General features: G+C 48.9%; 1 long non-coding RNA gene across 1 annotated transcript; it reads left to right on the top strand.

Annotated features, from left to right (window-relative positions):
- The first annotated feature begins 6,278 nt into the window (after positions 1-6,278).
- Positions 6,279-11,086, top strand: LOC135236643 (uncharacterized). Its single transcript, XR_010324640.1, has 3 exons — positions 6,279-6,713; positions 7,034-7,223; positions 10,734-11,086. It is a non-coding gene; the product is annotated as an uncharacterized LOC135236643 (long non-coding RNA).
- The last annotated feature ends 2,660 nt before the right edge of the window (positions 11,087-13,746 follow it).

Below are 13,746 nucleotides of genomic sequence, written 5' to 3'. Positions count from 1 at the left end.
GGTGATTTGGCTATTCCAACTGCCGCAATTACAGGTTGTAATCACCTGGAGCTGCGGAGGTAAGCTCTCAAACAGGACTCTGGAGAGACATAGCTCCAGTGCTTCACCATAAATATTAAAGTGCTCCAATTAATTTCCCCACATGAGGACTATCAGCTGAAACGAGACAGGGGCTTGTTGTGTGATGAGTTACCACCAGGTTGAGGCTCATTAGGTTTTATGGTGAACAAAGGGAGATTGGGGGGGGGGGGGGGCGGGGGCGGGGGAGCAATTAGGATTTGATGGCTGTTCAAAGCAAGAAGCGTTGAAGACCCAAAAAAATGTACGAAGGAAATTAAAAGACAGGTTGGTGTGTGTGTGTGTGTGTGTGTGTGTGTGTGCGCGCTTCTGAAAGCAATCATGACTGTCAACAGAGACTGCCTTGTGAGGACATTCCTGTAACTGTACAGTCATGAGAGGACATCTCTGTAACTGTACCACCTTGTGAGTACATCCCTGTGTTGCCTAAGCCTGTACTTTCACTTCCACTTCCTGCTCACTCCATCCATGGAGAAAAAGAAGACCTAAATTCAGAATTTATTGTTGAATATACAATAAAATTAAGCCCATCTGTGGTTTCGGTCTCTTGCGTTAGCATTTCATAACCCCTCTGACATGTGACCAGCACAGACAACGAGGCCAAAGATCAATCAGTACTGAGGACCCCTGGCTCACTGAATTAACCAATGAGAGGTTATCCCAATTTGGATGGTCTCTCTCTCTCTCTCTCTCTCTCTCCCTCTCTGGCTCTCATTCCTCTCTCCTGACCTCCTTTTCTCCCCACTCTCTCTCTCTCTCTCACTCCCATTCTCTCACTCCCTTTCTCTTTCTCCCCCTCCCTCATTTAAGAAAAGTACATTTTTAAAAATAAATTTGCCACCCAACACTGGGTTTGAGCCTCTCGAATTCACACCCCAGTTAGGAACAGCCAATCATCTGCCACCGCACCCTTGTTCATGCTGCCAGCCACACTGGCGAATCAGGAGGCTTGCAGACATCCACGGTTCTCCTGGCTCTCCTAGCTGCTTCGTTTGACACCATGGACAAAAAAGCTAAGCTGGTACAGAACAGAGTCAGAGGAAGACCTCTCATATCTGGTTTTGGACATGCAGTCTGTGGGCACCCAACCAACCAGCAGGGGGCGTTAGCGATGAATGTGGAAGCCTAACTGGCTGAACCCTCAAATACCCTGGGTGGGTATACATTCAAATTTCATTTTACTCCAAATTTCAAACGCAATTTCTAATTTAATATTATTCTATGGAACATGACAAACTAATATTTACTAATTGCCCGATTAACTGCTTGGAACCTAGAGCAATAGCAATTGGTTTAATTGCTTAACAGTCGTGTGACTGCAAGTCCAGACCGTTAATCAGTCAGCAGCTAAATCAAACCCAATTAATTAGAAGGAGCCGGAACATAAAGCAGCAGGCAGAGTGTGTCCCCAGGCCCTCCGTTATGAAGCACAGAGCAGTGGGTACTGTCGGCACAGCTTTACAGCAGCGGCTGCAGCGACTGGCTCCATTGCGGCTCCATTGCGGCTCCACACGGGCTCCATTGCGGCTCTGTCCCGCCCGTCACAGTCCCCTGGCTTCGTTAGCATTTAGCAGCAATGGTTCGGAAAGTGGTTCAGAAAAGTCCGTGAGAAATGTTCTATTACAGCGTCCTCAACTCAGTAACACTCCAGTTGTGTCAGCAATACGGTGTGCCGATTAATTACTGTGCATTATTAGACGCTGAAACTCCAGCAATACTGAAGCCTCCAGACACAAAAGATGGAGCTTCAAGTTTGCCATGGAAACCATTCATCTTGTTTCACGATCTACGGTCAGCAGTCAAAGAATAAAAACGGAAGCTACTGCATTGCTCAGAATCCATTCATGATTTACTTGTGTGGAGATGAATGAACATCACTCGGTAGTTATTGTTCAGTTGTACACGAGCCAAAGCTGTGCATCTAAAGCCCTTTTGAAATGGCCCATTCGACTTCATAAATAGTGTCTATAAAAGCTTCAGATGCTGAGCTTAAAACCATCCTATAAAACAGTGGAGTAAGAAGACAAACGTACACACACACACACTCACACACTAACACACACTCTCTCTCTTCTCCACACATACACACCCACACACACTTATGCACACACACACACACACGTATACACACTTACACATGCTGACGTACACACATCTGATCTGACGCTCGTGTCTTGTTGCAGACCTCTCCACTGTGGTGACAGATCAGAGTTCCAGTCACCAGCTATGTCCATGTGTGATCAGGTGTGACCAGCTATGATCAGGTGTGATCAGGTGACCAGCTGTGATCAAGTCTGACCAGCTGTGATCAGGTTTGACCAGGTGTGATCAGCTGTGATCAGGTGTGATCAAGTCTGACCAGCTGTGACCAGGTACAATAACTCCTGCTGACACACAGAGCTTGATGATCTTTAGCTGAAAGGGAAAGTGTCAGCAGGTCCCTGGTCTCTCGGATGGATTTCCTATCATCCTGAGCTATGACCCACACACCAGCTCGCAGGCTCAGTCTCTGCAGGTAGACTCAGTGACTGAGCGCTCAGTCTCTGCAGGTAGACTCAGTGACTGAGCGCTCAGTCTCTGCAGGTAGGTCTGTCTGACTGAGCGCTCCTGATGCCGGTAGCCCAGCGAAACACGGTCGACTATAAAACGCATCTGCCTGAAGGAACGATGGCAAACAAATAACCCAAAAACTATGATACCAATGTGTGTCCAGCAGATGGGTCCCATGCTGATGCTCTCACTGCAGACAAGGGATCCAGATCTCATGGGACCCTCGATGTGAACATAATCCCGCTGATACACTCACAGCTTTATTTTATTTCTACATGTAAAAATGGGAAAGAAGCCAGGCAGTGTGTGCGCAGTAATCTGACAGAGGTCACAGGACCATCTGTCCATCTGCAGGATTCAGCAGAAATCAGTGCATGTGGAAAAGGCAAAAAAACCGCGTTTCACAACAGCGTTACTGACGAAACAGGAAACCAAGCCTGCTGATCACACACTGCGCTGAGCAGGGGGGGGGACAAGAGCAAGAGAGAGAAACCATCCAGAGAGCAGCTCAGGAGAGACCATGCCAAGAGACACCATCCAGAGAGCAGCTCAGGAGAGATCATGCCAAGAGAAACCATCCAGAGAGCAGCTCAGGAGAGACCATGTCAAGAGACACCATCCAGAGAGCGGCTCAGGAGAGACCATGCCAGAGACACCATCCAGAGAGCGGCTCAGGAGAGACCATGCCAGAGACACCATCCAGAGAGCAGCTCAGGAGAGACCATGCCAGAGACACCATCCAGAGAGCGGCTCAGGAGAGACCATGCCAGAGACACCATCCAGAGAGCAGCTCAGGAGAGACCATGCCAGAGACACCATCCAGAGAGCGGCTCAGGAGAGACCATGCCAGAGACACCATCCAGAGAGCAGCTCAGGAGAGACCATGCCAGAGACACCATCCAGAGAGCGGCTCAGGAGAGACCATGCCAGAGACACCATCCAGAGAGCAGCTCAGGAGAGACCATGCCAGAGACACCATCCTGAGAGCAGCTCAGGAGAGACCATGCCAGAGACACCATCCAGAGAGCAGCTCAGGAGAGATCATGCCAAGAGAAACCATCCAGAGAGCAGCTCAGGAGAGACCATGTCAAGAGACACCATCCAGAGAGCGGCTCAGGAGAGACCATGCCAGAGACACCATCCAGAGAGCGGCTCAGGAGAGACCATGCCAGAGACACCATCCAGAGAGCAGCTCAGGAGAGACCATGCCAGAGACACCATCCAGAGAGCGGCTCAGGAGAGACCATGCCAGAGACACCATCCAGAGAGCAGCTCAGGAGAGACCATGCCAGAGAAACCATCCAGAGAGCGGCTCAGGAGAGACCATGCCAGAGAAACCATCCAGAGAGCAGCTCAGGAGAGACCATGCCAAGAGACACCATCCAGAGAGCAGCTCAGGAGAGACCATGTCAAGAGACACCATCCAGAGAGCAGCTCAGGAGAGACCATGCCAGAGACACCATCCTGAGAGCAGCATGCATGAGAGTTAACGAGCGATGGCCCAATCAGGGTGAATGAACCCCTCCATGTTTGTGAGACAGGGTTATGGGCTGGACGCCGTCTCTCCGGAGGCTCTGCTGTGTCATTCCAGGCCTCACTGCTTTACTCCAGAAGTGATGAACCCGTGAGTGGCAGAGGTACTACAGAAGAAGAAGTAGTGGAGACAGCATTCTCCAGGGGCCTCTTCAGATAAAGGTTTCGGTTCCCCAGACAATCGTACCCACACACACACACACACACTCTCTCTCTCTCCCACACACACACGCACACATACACACACACTCTCTCTCTCTCCCACACACACACGCACACGTACTTACAAACACTCTCTCCCTCTTTCTCTCTCTCTCTCACACATACACACACGCACACATACACACACACATACACACACACTCTCTCTCCCACACACACACGCACACGTACTTACAAACACTCTCTCCCTCTTTCTCTCTCTCTCTCACACATACACACGAGCGCACATACACACCCACATACATGCTAATACACACTCTCACACTTCTCTCCACACACACACACACCACTACCCCCCAAAGCCAGCCACACTGGTACAGAAGACGAGGAGAAGAACATTTTACTGCAGAGAGAGAAGGAGAAGGGGAAAGAGAGTGAGAGAGAGAGAGGGGGTGAGGAGAAATATAGGGGAAAGGGGTCATGTAGTCCAGCTGTTAAATCCATCAGTGCCCTGTCCAAACAGACCCCCACGCCAAACTCCCAGCATGCTTCAGCACATCAGCCTCAATGGTATACCAACACCCACCCCCAATCCCCATCCCCCACCCCCCCCTCTGGCCAGCTCTGTCTGTCTGTGGGACACACTGACCAGCTCTCTCACACTGACCAGCTCTGTCTGTGGGACACACTGACCAGCTCTCTCACACTGACCGGCTCTCTCTGAGTTACCCCAAAGCAAAGAAAGACATCGTACAGGTTACTTTCTGTCAAGAGATGAGATGAGCAAACAGTCCTCCATTTTAAAAGCATGTGGCTCAGGGACGTTCCACAAAAACCACTCAGACTAGAGGAACTGAGCCACACTGCATGAGAAGATGACGAGTACTGGCACCTGTAATGGTTTGCGAGGCACAGTTTTAGTGAAAGGCACCGCATATGTGTGCTACTCTGTCTCTGTGTGGTTTTGTGCTGTGGCTGCTTTACATAAAAGCCCGAAACACAGCGTACATTCTGCTCCAGGTGTCCCTGGAAACAGATTCTCCACCTCTAGACAAAGGACCTGCTCATACATAAAGGTGAAATAAAAGGACAAACAGCATAAAAATCACTGCTGACACGGTGAGACGGGCAAAAATACATTCAGACTCATCATACATGTCATTATTAGGTGTAATTGGGCTGCAGCACATGCAGGAAGAGGAGGAGAGAGAGAGGGGGTTTAGGAGAAACAGAGAGAGGGAAAGAGGGGGTGAGAGAGACAGGGAGTGATGGAGAGAGGAAGAGAGAGGGAGAGAGTGTTTGGGAGAAAGGCAGAGTGAGAGAGGGGCGGTTACGAAGAGAGGGAGAAAGTGTTCGGGAGAGAGGGAGGAGAGAGGGCAGTTGGGTAGAGAGGGAGGGTGAGAAAAACAGTGTTTGGGAGAGAGGGAGAGTGAGGGGGGGGCGTGGGACTGGGGGGCTCTCCCCGCTGTCCTTCTTGCTAAGATTAGGCAGCAGAGGAGTCCTGTGTGAGCCGCACAGCCACCCAGAGACAGGAAGAGACAGGAAGTATCAGCTGAGAGAGCAGGAAGCTGAAATAGATCCGACTACACACACACAGCGACCTACTGTACACACAGCAGATCAAGAGAGCATGCAGGTACACACACATAGGCACACACACACAGACACACACGCACAGACACATACACACACTCACAAACATATACACAGACACATACACACACACACACGCACACACACACATATACACAATCACACAAGCACGCACAAACGCATGCACAAATGAATGCATGCACGAACATTTACACACACGCACACATGCATACGCACACACACACACACCAATCACTCACACGCACGCACACTCACACACAAGCACGCACGCACACACGCAAGAACATAAACACACGCACCAATCACACGCTCTCCAGACACAGATTACAATATTTACCTGGCTAGCAATTCCCAACAGAGAATCATTCATAAAGGCTGAACAGAAACGCTCTGTTTCTCTGGGGGAGGCGGGACTCTGGGGAAAAGCGGCTGAGCCGGGTGCCGCCGGCTGTCTCTGGGCTCTGCACGCAGGCAGGCGTCCGCCTCGGCTTACCGTGGGCCGAGAGCTCCACCGGAGCTTCGTTCACTGCACCGCCTCGTTAAGACCAGAGGACGGTGTTTGTGTTTTCTCAGGAGAGGCAAACGCACGGGGAGATAAATTCACCAAAGGAATCCGGTCTCTGTGCTTCCCAAGGGAAGAGATCGAAACAAACAGAAAGAGCGGGAGGAAGGGAAGGGGAGTGAGTGAGAGACAGAACATAAATCCGTCCATTTTAACCTCACAACCGGAGACAGTTTTCCGTTTTCTGAAGAGGAGACATTAGACCACTTCTTGCGTCTGCAATACTTTTTTTTTCCCTTAGCTATCAGGACTCTGAACTCCTCCCTCTAGCCCCCTCCTCACATACTACTGACATGCATTACCATGCACCTATTATATATTGCTGTGTGTTTTTGTGATGATATGTTGACTGTACCCCTGTATTGTGTTGTGATAACATGTGGATTGTCCGCTGTTGTCCATTTATGTATTGTGCTGCAGAGTATAACATAAACACACTGTTCCGAAAACACCTTCCACCGGCCTTGGCTGTGTGGATAATAAACTCTGTCTGTCTGTCTGTCTGTCTGTCTGTCTGTCTATCTATTTTAATAGTGTGAAAAACAGATGCAAAGTAAGAAAAACGGATAAAGAGCAAAAGAAAGGATTCGGGAGGCAGGGAGCATTGGGGTCGGCTGCTCCCTGGAACTCATGATTTTAAAACAGCGCGACCTGATCAGAACAACCAGAAACAGAGCAAGGAGGAGACTCAACTGCACCGTCCATCCGTTCCCACATCTCCACAGTGAGCAGATGCCCCTTTTCCAGGGCAGTTTCACAAAGCTTACATTTTTACATGCGGTCAGTTTGGGCGGTAGGACATTTACTGAAGCAGTTCGGGTTAAGTACGTCACTAAACGGTGAATGGCAGTGCCCAGCCTGAGAATGAAACCCGCAATCCCACTTCCCTAACGATTATTACACTACCGGACCGCCGCCTATTAGTGTGGCAATCTCCGATCTGATAACTTTCTCGGGTACAAAATGTTGAAGGAAAAGCGAGCAGTAGCTGCTTATCGACTCGTGACCTGTAGGGCAGGATGTTGCGTTTCCTGGGGACAACTACTTGGCTGGAAGTTGTGTATCTGATGACGGAGGTTGCTTTGGTACTTCGCACCTCACTCGGCGCTGAACAACTTCCGTTTGGAACCTAAACGCATCTCTCCAGCGCTTCTCGGTGCGCTCGTGACTGAGGTCGTCTCCTCAGCCAGTCAGAAATCCGAAACGCTAAAACAATAAGAGTTCTGACTGGAATACAGGACATTTCACAGTGCATTCCGTTTTCTGGTTTCTACTTTTAAAAAAAAATGACTTGACACCGCCACAAGCAGTTACGCAGCTTTAGGTTTCGCCATAAATTTGAGACACACAAATAAAATAAAAGGAATTATGGAGTCTAGTCGCTGCGTTACTGATAGGTACTTTGTTTAACCTGTTACTTGAGTTTACACTCTGAAACGGCACTAAGCGTAATTATACCCTGTAAGTACACGTATTAACCCTCGTGAGCGCTAATAGCAGAGACCTCGATCCGTAAGATATATCTTATTTACTTTTCAGTAGATTTATAGACTCAAACGTAAATTAATTAGTATGTGAAGTATATGAACCTAACATCTTGGCACACTTTTCTTTATCATCACACCGACTATAACAAAATACAACAAAAACCGGTGTTTATTTTTTACAGTGAAGGATGTTGTATTGCTTGGGTAAATTGTCCGATTCTGTACAGAAATGAGTACGCCGTTGAATTCCAGTCAAGATGCAGCGTAATAAATCACTACATTAGTCAAACTGGTTTCCATAGCAAAGATGATGCGCCACATGTCACGACGGTTAATTCTTTAAAATGCCAGATATAGATAATAAATTATTAAATTGAATCTTTGGGTCAGACACGCTTATTTCCATAAGGTATCATAATAAATGGACACATAGCGATGCTATATACACGGGTATCAGAATCAAAGGCATCGGATTCTTACTGACGCGTTCACGTTGGCCCAATACATCAGCGATCTTCCTCAATCAACGGCGAGGTATTCCAATTTCACTTCAAGGTCGTGTGAAATAGGAACAGATAATAGCCGGAGAGAGAGAGAACGCTCCATTGAAAAAAAAACTGAGAATAGCGACAGCGTGTCAGCTACTTCTCTAAAGTCAAATCCCGGGAGCAAGAGGAACCGGGGGTTGGGGGGGGGAGGTTGTCCTCACTAAAAAGATTAAATGTAAACCCTTTACAACAACTCCCGAGCCCGACAGGCATACGTACGCATTTGTGACAAATATATCCTTCTGTGCTACTTGTGTCGCTATTAGCCTTTAAATACGCGGCGTTTCAGCACCAGCGCGTGAGGTGTAGAAACAACAACATCAGAGAGCCGCCAGCTGCTCCCGAAAATGCACGCGCGTAACTGCAACCCCCCAGGATGACTCCTGCAACACTAACCTTTCTCCAAAATAAAAAACAGAAAGAACAACAAAAGGAAGAAAACATGACAGTGATGCGAACAGCAGAGCGCGAGGCTTGCACAACCTCGGCAGCCAGACGGGGGGTCGAAGAGGCTGGCAGCCAAGTACCTAAATTAAAATTAAACGCTTACCTCAAATCCGAGTCATTGCATGACAGTGACGCCGGTGTCGTGATAGTGCGAATCTGGGTTAGTGTTGAATACAGATATTCAACGCCTCGTTAACAGAATCGTTGGCAGGCGAACGGGAATATCACTGAATGAGCCTTTGTAGCACGGTCTCCATAACCCCTTCCTGCGAACACTGAACGGCAAGCTCGAGAGAAACGCACACACATTTGGGGGGCGGCTCGTGCTGTGATCTCTTTAACAGACGTTACCGCCTGTCTTAAAGGAGACGCGAAATATTATGGCTACACATTGTGGAGTTACAAGATCTAACATCCCTGTGGACGCAACTGAATCACTGGACCGAATTTTTATTTTCAGTTTCCCTTTGAGTCAAATACCATAATTAAATCTAATAATTCTTAATGATTTGTTTGTTTAGTTGTCATACAACCTAAACAATAATTCATTTTAACGATGCAATTAATTTGAAAGATATCATTTTGCACACACAGAATCTTCTAAAGATTACGTTCAAGGAGAATATGAGTCACGACTGTGGGCAGAACAACGTAAAACAGACAGAATTTCGGATTTGTTTTTGTTTTAAAGACGACCTTCTGTCTGTTTCAGGAGTCTGTGGAGTCTATGAATCCATGAAACAGCACGAGGACACAACTCGGCAACATCTGCAAATTTTAAAACAAATTTTGAAAAGTATAATAATAATAATAATAATAATAATAACTGTATTTAGAAAGTACCTTTCATACAGTCCGTTGCAGCTGGACTATTACTATATTACTATACACCACTAAAGTAAAAACAGCACAGTAAAACACAAATTAAAAAATATATAAAATATAAATGCAAGAAGCTGAATAAAACCAACAAAAACAGGAAAAACAAAAGCAGAACTAAACGGGACCTAAAGCAATAAAAAATGAGAGGAGTATAAATCTTCGTGCTTAACGCCCGTGATACATTAAGAAGTCCCCGCGCATCGGCGCCGTGATGGACGCGGTAGAACATAAATACGTAATCACCCGGGGAAGGTTCAGCGGCCGCTTTACGACGCGGGAGCCACGCGCACAAACCCCGCAGGAGCGGGACGCGCGCCGGCGCTCTCCCCGTGATTCCGCGCCGAGGAACAGAGCGAGCACGGGGGGGGGAATGTTCGGAATGTGACGGGACTAAAGCAAGCCATGTGTGGACACTAGGAGGAACGCCCATAGCATCACAACCACACCTTCACGTTTAACACTTACCAGGTGGCAGGGCACTATAAAGGCTCGGCGACTTGGGCCTATAACTCAGGGGCTGTTGGTTCAAATCCCAGGCGTGATGCTGCCGTGTGCCCGTGAGAAATGCGTCTGAATTGCTTTGGTAAATATGCAACTGAATAGATCGATTTTATGCACAAAACTTTCAGCTGTATAAGTGAGCTGCTACAGGTATATTACACTACATTTGGGTTCATTGGAGCCCGGACTGAGAGATAAATTAGTTTCAACTGTTTTTTTTTTATTTTTTTTAATTGTGGATATTTCAGTTAGAGTCTGTTCACATGACAGTGCAATGCAGTTATATGTTCACATAACGTTACATCAATGTCTTTATTTATATCGTTTCATTGCTTCTGAAATGTATGTATTCATTTGCCTCCCCTGCAGTTCAGATCACATTTATTTGTCAGACGCTTTCATCCAAAGTGATGTACAGTTAGTACCACACCAAAGATGAGATCATGCTGAACGCCCAGTCAAACAAACACACGTTAGCATGATGCTATGAGAGCCGTTTTCACTACGAAGAGCGGAGAACTACACCAGCCCCAGCAGCTGAACACTCCACCCCTAGCATCTGTAGCATGACTGCTGCTTTGACGTGGTTTGAGGGGGTGTGTGGGGGGGGGGGCTTATGTCTCCAGTTACTGCCTTCTACACAACTGCAGTTTGACCCCCTGAACGTCTTGGAGAAACACAGATGTGACTCCAATAATGTCACTGCCCCTAAAGAAAATAAACAGAGCTTCTCTTCCTGTAATTGACTCAGGACTGGAATAATACTTTTTTTTTTTCTGGGCAAAAGCACAAATAAGAGTACAGTAAAGATCCCCAGATAAAGACATCTTTATGTCCGGATCTACATTGGCACTCTTAAGGGGCCCTCAAAAAACATAAGAACACAGGATCTCTGGGGTGGTGGGGCCCACTGTGAGATCTTTTCATGAGGCCCAGAATCCCTGGTTCCCCCAGTGTGCACACAGCCTTCCTGGGGAGCACTGTCACTGACAGCAGCTAAAGGATGAGGAAGGGAGGACGAGTCTTTACTCCACAGAAACACACACACCGGGTCTCCCCTACATTTACACTCCCCAAAATACATTCACTGTATGACCAGAGAGGTCAGGGTGCAGGGTCAACTACAGTGCAGCGTCCATGGAACGGTTATGGGGTTCAGTACCCTGGGGCAGTTATGGGGGGGTTCAGTACCCTGGGGCAGTTATGGGGTTCAGTACCCCTGGGGCAGTTATGGGGTTCAGTGCCCCTGGGGCAGTTATGGGGTTCAGTATCCTGGGGCAGTTATAGGGTTCAGTCCCCTGGGGAAGTTATGGGGTTCAGTCCCCCTGGGGCAGTTATAGGGTTCAGTACCCTGGGGCAGTTATGGGGTTCAGTACCCCTGGGGCAGTTATAGGGTTCAGTCCCCTGGGGCAGTTATGGGGTTCAGTACCCCTGGGGCAGTTATAGGGTTCAGTGTTCCTGGGGCAGTTATAGGGTTCAGTCCCCTGGGGCAGTTATGGGGTTCAGTGCCCCTGGGGCAGTTATGGGGTTCAGTGCCCCTGGGGCAGTTATGGGGTTCAGTACCCTGGGGCAGTTACAGGGTTTAGTCCCCTGGGGCAGTTATGGGGTTCAGTCCCCTGGGGCAGCTGTGGGGTTCAGTCCCCTGGGGCAGCTGTGGGGTTCAGTACCCTGGGGCAGTTACGGGGTTTAGTACCCTGGGGCAGTTATGGGGTTCAGTCCCCCTGGAGCAGTTATGGGGTTCAGTCCCCTGGGGCAGTTATGGGGTTTAGTACCCTGGGGCAGTTATGGGGTTTAGTGCCCTGGGGCAGTTATGGGGTTCAGTACCCTGGGGCAGTTATGGGGTTTAGTACCCTGGGGCAGTTACGGGGTTTAGTACCCTGGGGCAGCTGTGGGGTTCAGTCCCCTGGGGCAGTTATGGGGTTCAGTACCCTGGGGCAGTTACGGGGTTTAGTACCCTGGGGCAGTTATGGGGTTCAGTCCCCTGGGGCAGCTGTGATTAGCCTCCATGATGCGGTTCATAAAGGTGCACAGATCTGGGAAACACCGAAAGTGGAGCGAGCACACTGAGGGGTGTGACATCTGACTGTCAAACAGCCCGGAGGTGAGCAGGGCAGTCAGCCTGGATTTAGCCATCTTAAGCCTGAAGCCTGGAGCTCACTCACTCTCCCTGTCCAGCAAGGAAATAATTAGAGCAGAAACGATTAATCGCAAGTTCAATTTGGATTACGAGCTTGCCATTTGATTCGGCCGCTGCTTACCGTTAGTTAATTTCCACGGCGCGCGGAGCGCCCGCACAATGAAAAGCAATCCATTTAGAGGCTTTCCGCGAGGGCTATTTATACCGGCAGACCGAGGCGAGTCAAGCTGCGCTTCTGCGCCGGGCAAAAAACTACCACCTGTTGAGCGGAGAGCTCGCCGAAGCCGCACAACGGGAATCGCGCTCGTACCCCACGGTTCTGCCAACTTCCGCCGATACGCGGACAAAGCTCTGCTCTGACTCCGGCTGCGGGGTCGTCTGAGCTCCAGCCGAAAAGGTCAGTTTACGACAGCGCGTCCTTTTAAACCCCCAGCTGCAGTATCGATCCACAGAGTCTCGCCGCCGGAAGGACACAATCCGCAGCGCCGGGCTTCCACCGCTGCCTTTCCCCAGGGGAGCCGGGCGATCTTATGGCAGCTGTAAATCGCTATGGAAACCAAACGTAACGGCGGCGGGAGGTCGGTGCTGTTTAGGTACAGAGCGCCCCCTCCCCAGTCCGCCCCTCAGATTCACGCGCACGGGTTTGTTCAAGAAGAGGAAGCCCTAAAGATGTTTTGGGACGATTGTGTAATTCCAGATGTTCAGAGCAAGGCTCGAAAATAAGAGTGGTGCCTTTGACACATCCAAACACCCAGTTTTCCCAATTAGCCATTAACGGACATGAGCGCAACTTCCAATCAGCTGTCAGCGACCTTTTATATTTGACGAAATCAGGTAGCCTGTAGTTTTCTGTTCTACCATATCTCAGCTATGGCAGCTACTGTATACATTACCGTTGCAGGTATATAAATCGCAGGGTAGAAAAGATGAATAACTTACATTTACCACCCTTCATCCCCAGCCATGGAAACACATGAACATGCATTGCAGTGAGGCAGATCTACATTTTAAAATTCACAAAATAACAACAACAAAAAAAGACTCAATAAATGCTGCTCAATCAAAACAGCTACTCTGTGCCTGTATATGCAGATATTATGTAAGTACATATCGGGCTATATGAGGGTATCAGAGCCTGGTGGGGGGTGCGGGGTGGGGGGTGGGGGATGGGGGGGGGGGTCACTTGTGCGCAGGATGCAGGAAGTGAGCTCAGAGCAGTGGGCGTGTCCCCAGGGGGAGCGGACT

The sequence above is a fragment of the Anguilla rostrata genome, chromosome 12 (genome assembly GCF_018555375.3).
Source record: "Anguilla rostrata isolate EN2019 chromosome 12, ASM1855537v3, whole genome shotgun sequence".
NCBI classification, from domain to species: domain Eukaryota; kingdom Metazoa; phylum Chordata; class Actinopteri; order Anguilliformes; family Anguillidae; genus Anguilla; species Anguilla rostrata.
This window is presented reverse-complemented; position numbering and strand designations above follow the sequence as displayed.